Source organism: Anneissia japonica, unplaced genomic scaffold (assembly GCF_011630105.1).
Source record: "Anneissia japonica isolate Jap-2015-1 unplaced genomic scaffold, ASM1163010v1 scaffold2168_len159805_cov203, whole genome shotgun sequence".
NCBI classification, from domain to species: domain Eukaryota; kingdom Metazoa; phylum Echinodermata; class Crinoidea; order Comatulida; family Comatulidae; genus Anneissia; species Anneissia japonica.
This window is the reverse complement of record NW_022696706.1, coordinates 98932-107725: the sequence shown is the minus strand read 5'-3', so window position 1 is coordinate 107725 and position 8794 is coordinate 98932.

Below are 8794 nucleotides of genomic sequence, written 5' to 3'. Positions count from 1 at the left end.
CAATGGAATAACTGTCAAGGCAAGAGAACTTTTTTGTATCGCTAAACAAAGTTGTGGAATGAACTTCCACACGAAACAACAACAAATTTCATGAACACGTTTATTATATTTTTTAAAAACTCTTTTAATTCTTAATCACTTATTGTATATATGATATCTACTTATATATTTTCTTTTAACTTTTGTATTTTATGTAACTGTACCACTTTGAAAAACAGTACACAAGTACTGAAAGTGCATGCAGTAGAAAGACAGAATAAATAAATAAATAAATAAACTCCAGTAATATATCCTTTTTCAACAGACTTCCATTGAGTCAAACTCTTAAAATAATGATACCTTAAGTATGAAAAGTTTCATTATAATCCATCCTTGAATTCAGTTTACAGGCATTTATAGTGTAGCATGATGCTGTCAGTGATTGTTGAAGGACCAATAAATTCTACATGTTAATAAAGTACAAATGAAGTGACTATTAAAAACTTTACCTTCAAAACAGTACCTCTGTTGGTTATCTTTCACCCTTTGCAGCTTCTATACTTTTCTGTGATTTGAGATAGGTGGGTAGAACTGGTAGAGGATCAATCTCCCTTTTTGAATTAAATGTTGGGTTATTTGCTATTGAGTACCAACCAAGATGTATAATTGCCAGTCCGGTGATTATAGCAAATGAAACTCTGTACTTCTGAAAAAATGACATTCCCTTTGTGGATTTCCAGCCACTGTGAATATATAAAAGATAAAAATATATTTTAAGTCAGTGGTGACGTCTGAATTATTCTATTTCCAACTGACCACTTTACTGATATAGTGCACCCAGCGAAACCTAACAAATCTCTGTTTATGGCACTAGTTATATGAATGAAGCCTAGACTGTCCTAGGCAAGGTTTAGAAAGGCATAATGGTTTTGAGATAACAAGGTGAATGACTTATCAAAGTGAAAAAATAAGGCAAAGCTGAAATAATTTATAATAATGTTTACAATATATTTTATTCTAAATAAATGTCTACCGGGAGGTTAGACCTACCTAATAACCCTTTTAAAAATTCATTACATGAAAAGAGCTGTGAAGAGAGCTGTGCGAGAAGAGTGTCAATGCGCGTACTACTAAGAAATTATACACGTAGCTAAGTAACCTGCGTGTTTATGAATGTAAAGTAACCGCTCTCAACCAGCAGATAAAAGGTGACAGACATCGCAACTGACTTACAAATCAATTATAATCACGTAGTTTTGCACACTATAGGAAATAAAAGCCTTTGTATTATATGGTATGAACATGTTTAATGTATATTTAATATACATTATAATCAAATATACATTACTGTATATATGTACATTTAATGTATATTAAATATACATTATATTTATATTTAATATGCCTATAAATAATTAGTATGGTCACTATTATGTTGTTATTATTGTCATCATCGTTATTACGTAGTTATATTTATGCTTGTTTTCATAAATGAAAATGGAAAAACAAAGGCAACAATTCAAACAATTTTGGCATAGTTTGGCTTTGCAATCAAATCTCTTGACAATTTTGCCCTACCTGACGTGGAAATGTGCCGAATACTCAGTACATTTGAAAACAACTGCGAAAAAAATCACAAGTTGTTCTCGGGTGGGACTCGAACCAACGATCTGCAGATCACTAGCCTGGCATCATACCTCTAGACCACCGAGCTTGCGCCTGATGGCCAGGGTTGAATTTGAGTCCAAGTAAGCAGCGGGTACTGCAGTGTTGATAGTAATTGTTATTGTCGTGATGGAATAATAGACAATAACTGGATTTGCGTCAGGAGAAACATTTTTTTTTTTTCGCAGTTGTTTTCAAATGTACTAAGTATTCGGTATTTTTCCACGTCAGGAAGGGCAAAATTACACCTATACATGTTTCTTCTGACGCAAATCCAGTTATTGTCTATAATTCCATCACGACAATAACAATTACGTAAATACACAGAAAATTCAGCCCAAGTTGACTTTGTGCCGAGTTGACTAGGGCCGAGTTCACCTGCTCCCTTAGGCTAGGCCTAGTATCTATTCCTACTGACTGTACATTTATATTCATAATAACTCTGGAAGTAAATATAAAATAATCATAATTTTTACGCAGTGGCTATGCTTACACCAATGTTTCAAAATATATCCAACAGCTAAAGCCGGGCCCTTAATACTGCATCTTACGACGGTCATACAAAGAATCCAACGCGGCTCCCAGTGAGCGATAGGCAACATCTACTGATTTTCTGTGCAGACTAAACAGATTGTCATTAGGAACGATCTGTTGTGCGTGCGTCGTGGCGATGACCATCAGGCGCAGTGACTACCCATCTTAGTGCTTCATGGAAATTAGCTGCAAAAAATTTTGTTTTTTGTGTTGCGCAGTCAAGTTAAGATGGCATAGGGCTGTCAGGAGTCCATTGCCACTGACTATGCATGTACTCACGGCGGGCGAAAGCACAGACAACATCTTGCTGATGGAACACGTCAGTCAAGATGGCATAGGGCTGTCAGGAGTGGGAAGACCATCACTTCATGTGAAAAAAACAGCCCCCAAAAGAAATTTTAACAGATCTAAAGTCCATTGCCACTGACTATGCATGTACTCACAGCGGGCGAAAAGCACAGACAACATCTTGCTGACGGAACACGTCCAAATCAGATATAATTATGCTCTATTACCATAGCAAATGGTGTTAGCCATGTTCATCAACTTATACCTTTCCAATTGCTTTTGATTATTGCCATGTGGCCTTGAAAAAAATTATTGCAGAACATCTTTCCTCATCATTTAATGTACAGTACAGTAGTATAGTTCAGCGTTCTGCAAACTTTTTACTTCACGGCCTATTTACGATTCCAGGCACCAAGCCGCAGCCCAGCAGTACCAGGGACCAACATAACAAATCCTGGCAAGAACTTTTGATCATGAAGCCTCAATGTATATACAATATTTTGACATTCTCTCAGTGATAAAATTTCATTGTATACAAATTTTAATTAATAATATTTAAAAATATTATTTTATTAAATAAATAATACCATACATTTGTGTCTCTCCCCCCCCCACCCGACATTTGTTGATTGTTTTTTTTTTCTACCATGATTCAACCAAACACGGTTCAGCCACACACATCATAGCTTTCTCCTTCCAACAACTTTTATGCACACTCTGTTTACTCCGCAACTTTGAAACACTACTGACGCATTCGCTGTAACAATGAAGCGGCTTTATTAAAAACTGTTTTCTCCATGACGAAACGTCTGTTATTTTTTTTTTTTTTCCAAAAGGCTTCGCTGCCCTCCAACAATGTTTCGCGGCCCAAATTTGGGGTTTATTTATAAACATTCATGTTTAGTTTGATACAGGCCTCGAATTTGGGGATTTTATGGGCAAGGCCAAATGGCCTCTAGTATGACATGATTTTGAAAGGCACCAAGGCCAAAAATTTCAAATATAAAAGGGCAAAATTTGATTTAGCCTCAGTACTAATCTCTCGCGAGTGCCTTGATTCGTAGCCAGTCTAGGCCTAGGCAAGCTAGGCCTGGGCCAAGCTAGGCCTAGCCAAGCCATCGTTGTCAATGGTAAAATGACTTTGTTTAGAGTAAATATTATCGATTAATGTTTGAATAAACTTTTAGTTTTTTGGGGCGGTCGGCGATCGTAAACAAAACAGTCAAAGTTTTTAAGAAGTTCAATATCTGATGTTGTTGCTCAGAGCGTCGTCATCATAGAGGAGGCCACACCTCTAAACTGGCCGTCATCAACTAGATTAGCCGAGTGTCAACCAATTAGGTTAATTTCACCATTCACACGCTTGAGCTGCGATGACGTCAGATCGGCCAAAGCTAGCTGCACAGCAAGCACATGTTTAGTGCAATTACCACTCGAGTCAGACGCATGCGCACACAACGGTAACCGCAAAAACAGTTCGTATCAACAAACATGGAAATTCTCGTCTTCGTGCTTCATTTTCAGGGCACCAAGGCCAACTGGGAGGGAACAGGCGGCAAAGGCGGCCGTTAAATTCGAGGCCTGTGATATCTTATTTTTTTTATATTAATTAACCAATTAGGAATTAAGAGACGCTTACTATATAATTTCAAAACAAAATTTTATGACAAGAAAGATCGATGTTTTGGGTCCATCATGGAACCATTCTCAAGATCAAGTAAATTGAAAAAAACAATTGTTTTTTCAATTTACTTGATCTTGAGAATGGTTCCATGATGGACCCGAAACGTCGATCTTTCTTGTCATTAAATTTTGTTTTGAAATTAACCAATTATCTTAAAAATTAAAAGAAAATATCAAATTTATAGCAGTTGCCTAAATTTTTTGTCATTTAGTTTACCAGAGTCTTGTTAATAAAAATCACCATATATTTATGACAAATAATTTTTTTCAAAATAAAAGGTATTAATTCATTGTTATACCCTAAGGATTGCTCTTGATACTGTATATATATAAAATTAGGCCTCACAGATTTTTTATTAAATGTACAATAGGTATAAAACCTATGTCAGATTTACGTCAGTTAGTTACCGCTCATATTAATATATTTTTTTTAAATAAGTGAAAGTGATTGTATATATAGAAAGCAATGTGTTATGAAAAAAAAAACATTGTCGTACATGTGATTGAAAATACAAATCTGTGTCAGAATGCGACTTAGTTACCGTGTAATTGCCTTACTACAGTAATACGAGAATTTAAAATCAGCAGAATATCACTGTAGCTCAGTCAGATCATCTAGAACATTGAACAAACAAAGGAAGATGATATAATAGTATCAATATTAACATTGTTGGGTGTTTTTTTTTTATATAAACCCATCCTAGATTAGTATCACTGGCGGCATGCATGAGCAAACCAACCACAGGGGCGGATTTAGGGGGCCCCCTTTTTGGGAGGTAAAAAAATGATAAAAAAAAAAAAAAGAGAGAAAGAAAAAAATGATAGCCCAGAATTCCTCAAATGTTATGCTCGAGCGTCTACAACACAAAAATTTCGTGGAGGCATGCCCCGGACCCAACACAGCCAAACAATAATGCAAAAGATACTTCTCCACAGAAAAAAACTGTATCATTGAAATGCATTGTGGGAATACAAACAATGGTGTGCCATGTATGGCTCTGGATCTAAAAAATTTCTGCCAAACTTACGTACGGTAATACATAACCTCCTGGGCTCAGGTAGAAATTGTTACCATTATACATAATATACTATACAAACAAGTAGGTAGGATCTACTTGGCAACAGAAGGATGCCCTGTATGTCTGGACCAGAGGTATAGATCTTATAATTGCAAGACAGCCTCTACGCTCACACTAGGGTTCAAATTTTTTTTCCCCCAAATTGAAAAGGTTTTAGCTAAATTTAAAACCAATATAATTTCACAAAAACGGTTCCGCAAATGAATTTCTTGCTTATTTATGTCTTATTCATTTGGAACCAGTCGTAAAGGTGGTAATATCAACATTAATGATTGAACAAACGAAAAAAACAAAAACGATCGTTTACAATATGTGGGGCCAACGCCTACCGGACATGCTCTAGGCCCAGAGTGCTACACCTAGGCCCCAATTGGAACCCTAATTAATTACGTGGGAGTATACTAGTTAGAGAGTACCTTACTTTTTGATGCATTACAAGCGACTGCTATTTCAAATACTGTACCGTGCAGTATAGTAGGCCATACCTGTTGTTTTGCTCTATAATTGATGCTTTTATTGTTTTGACATGAATTTTCAGTCTTGTGTACTTTTCTAGAAACAAGACATTTTCGTCGTCACGATGACCTTTGCTGAGGTTTGAAGACCACGCCTCCGAAACCCAGCCTGCCAATTGGTTAATTTTTTTTTGTGAGTGCGGTGGCGGTGTGCAAACACATGCTTCGATTAGGATGACGTCAGATCGCCCAAAGTTTCATAGGAACAGGAACAAGCTCAGTGCAAAACGATGAAGATTTAATTAAACAGAAGCAACACATGCTTCGATTAAGATGACGTCAGATCACCCAAAGTTTAATAGGAACAGGAACAAGCTCAGTGTAAGACGATGAAGATTTAATTAAACAGATTTCTTAAACAAATAAAGAAACTCTAATGGTTTTATTTTAGAGAGAAATATAAATAAATCAACAAAATTGATTTAATAAATTTATTTAATAATAAACAAATTTAAATTTCATTCTCTACAAATTTCCTCCGTAATTAAATTAAAATAGCTACATGACTGAGGTTTTTCTAAGACAGAAAAAAGTAGTTTGATCAAAAACTGAGCAATGGTGAATGAGATACAGATTTTTGAATATTTAAAAACTGGGGGAAAAAGGTGTAAAAATGGGTGGTTACGCCCCTTTTTCCCCCGGTTTTTAAATATTCAAAAATCTGTATCTCGTTCACCGTTCCCCAGTTTTTTGTCAAAGCCTAGCCTAGCCAATATATGGTCAAAACGGAAATTGAACAAAATGACAATACACTGAAACAGCAACTCTTTTTTTACCAGAATGACAATGGAGCAATACAGCAATAAGTCAATGCGGCAATAAATCAATAACAGCATCAAACCATAAAGGCAATAAACCAAAATAATGGCAACACTTCAAGAATTCTGATTCAAATATTTTGGTATTATCAGTTCAGTTTATTTCACATCATCAAAATATTGTACAAAACAAAAAAAATTCGCACAACAGCAGGATATAAACAATAACAATAAAAATAATGCAAGGATGGCCTATGAAGTTTTCTTTAAAAAGTAAACTAATACCCGATTCACATGTACAAAAATCTTACCAAATGTAACCAAAAGTAACATTTTACGGTACGTGTGAAAGTACCTCCGTGTAATATCCTTGTAAAATCTCAGAACGTCTCGGTAATCTTTACCAGCATCAGTGAGGCTGGTAAAGCTTCCAAGATGTAGGATGGATGGATCTGTGCGTGCGCAGGAATTCCAAAACAACAACAATCTAAATGTACTGTGTTTCGGGAGAACTTGAACAAAGGCCTACCGTACTTACTACTACTACCACTAGGCTAGGCTAGGCATAGGTAGGGGCCTAGATATCATTATAGCCTAGGCCTATAGGGAGCTTTCGATTTGTGCGACGACGCGACACTAGGATGGAATCACTCATGCGTGACCGTCCTACCTGACGACCTACGTACGTTCTCTGCATACGTAGCTAGATTTGGCCAAATTGCGTTCCAGAATCTACTTGACGAGATGACCTTGGGATATGACCGGTTGAGCTGCCGACAAGTTGAGTCGCCGGTAATTTCTATGGAATGCCAAGCGCGTCTCTCAGTGAATGTAGTCGGCTTGCCGATGTCATCAGTGAATGAACACCCCGGATACCAGCTACATATTCATCCCAGTCTTGTCAGTCGTTGATTTGCTCGTATTGCCGTTCGTGATGTATAATTGTGTAATTAAAAGTTAGAATTTTGATTATTTTATGTACTACATTTTTATAAAAATAAATGAAGTTGTATAATTGGAAAATTGTATTAAAAATGTAATTTTATGTACTACATTTTTTTATGTACTACATTTTTATAAAAATAAGTGATAATGTTGTTATAGAGTATTTACTATGGTTTTGTAATTTATATATTTATATTTTTGTACTATTTGTTAAACTTATATATAATAATAAATGATAAGAATGTATGGAGTTTTTTTTTTACTATCTGGCAAGCTGACTGAGCAAATACTCACAAAATTTAAATTAAAACGATAGAAAGAACAAATACGTCCCAAAAATATTTAATAAATCAGTGCAAAAACCGAGTATTAAATAAATTGAAATAATTGAGTAAATAAACTGAAATACATCCCAAACAACAGTACCAAGAACAAATAAGTTAATTGAAATATGCCGCAATTAACGCACTACATTCACTGAGAGACGCGCTTGGCGTTCCATAGAAATGACCGGCGGCTCAACTTGTTGGCGGCTCAACCGGTCATAATCCATGACCTTAACGTTCTTGCATGCGCAGACGACTTTTAGTGATGTCATTACGTTCTACGACGTCCTGCCGTCGTCGAGCAATCGAAAGCTCCCTAAGAGGGCCTAGCTAGGCCTTGCTCCCCTACTACACTACAACAATCGACAAGTAGGCCTAGGCCTAGTAGGCTTACAATTACCTAGGCCTAGCCTAGAGAAACAAATACATGATTGCTCAAAACTTTTACCCTGACAATCTACGCTGTTCTCTTTCTTTGTAACTTAACATAATTACAGTTCAATATCACACGCAACCGCCTCGAGGGGCAGGAGGATACCACACCTTTAAATTTCTTATTCGGCCGCTCGCCTATCCACTCGACTGTCTAACAAAGAGGATAACAGCAAAGATCGTATCTTTGATAACAGAAGAGAGTCCACTCGGACTGAAAAAGCGTTCCGCTCGACGACAGAACGCCCTCTACAAACTGTTGTGGATAAACGGCTTGAGTGGATTTCGCCGGCCGCGATTTTTTTTCCCGTACGAAATATTTACATGAAACTCCACTCTATGGAACGCCGTTACTGCCTTTAGTGGCTCTTTTCCGTTCGGCGCATTTGCTATTCGGCCCTTTTAACATTACGTTCGGTGCTTTTACATTACGTTCGGTGCTTTTTACATTACGTTCGGTGCGTTTACATTACGTTCGGTGCTTTTTACATTACGTTCGGTGCTTTTAACATTACGTTCGGTGCTTTTACATAACGTTCGGTGCTTTGAACATTACGTTCGGTGCTTTTAACATTGTATATTTGCCTTTA